Source organism: Cebus imitator, unplaced genomic scaffold, assembly GCF_001604975.1.
Source record: "Cebus imitator isolate Cc_AM_T3 unplaced genomic scaffold, Cebus_imitator-1.0 Scaffold87, whole genome shotgun sequence".
Classification (NCBI taxonomy): Eukaryota; Metazoa; Chordata; class Mammalia; order Primates; family Cebidae; genus Cebus; species Cebus imitator.
The window spans coordinates 3,837,633-3,838,519 of record NW_016107402.1 but is presented as its reverse complement, the minus strand read 5'-3'; positions in this window follow the sequence as shown (position 1 = coordinate 3,838,519).

The window sequence follows — 887 nt, the reverse complement described above, 5'->3', positions numbered from 1 at the left end:
AAAAAAAAAAAAAAAAAAGAAAGTTAATGTAATTTTTAATTTAAAAAAAAAAGAGAGACAGGGTCTCACTATGTTTCTCAGGCTGGTCTCAAACTCCTGGGTTCCAGCAATCCTCCTGCCTCAGCCTCCCAAAGTGCTGGGATTCTAGGCGTGAGTGACTTAGCTTGTGTCTTTTACAGGAGTGTGTCCTCAATCTTGGCAAAATAAAGCTCTAAATTGACTGAGACCTGTCTTAGACACTCTTCTTGGTTTACGTAATAGAAACATTTTCATTTGACTTTTGAAAGGACAAATGAAATAATTCTTTAAAGCACAGGGATTAGCATACAGCAAGTGTCTAGTAAGTAGTGGATGCTGGTAGCCCCACCCCTCATTTTTACTTTTTTTTTTTTTTTTGAGACGGAGTTTCGCTCTGGTTACTCAGGCTGGAGTGCAATGGCGCGATCTCGGCTCACCGCAACCTCCGCCTCTTCCGAAATTTTTTATTCCTCCACCTGAGCTAACAAATTATACCAGACAATGCTTCTTCGTTTTCTTAAAACAAAGAAAATAATATTTTTAATTTTTTTCTTAATTTTTTCTTTAAAAAATAAAGATGGGGTTTCATCATCATGGCCAGGCTGGTCTTGAACTCCTGACCTCAAGCGATCCACCTACCTCGGCTTCCCAAAGTGTTAGGATTACAGGCATGAGCCACAGCGCCCAGCCTTTAATTGATTTTTAAAAAGCAATATCCTTAGCCGGGCGTGGTCACTCATGCCTGTAATCCCAGCACTTTAGGGGGCTGAGGCGGGTGGATCATGAGATCAGGAGTTCAAGACCAGCCTGGCCAAGACGCTGAAACCCTGTCTCTACTAAAAATACAAAAATTAGCCGGGCGTGGTGGC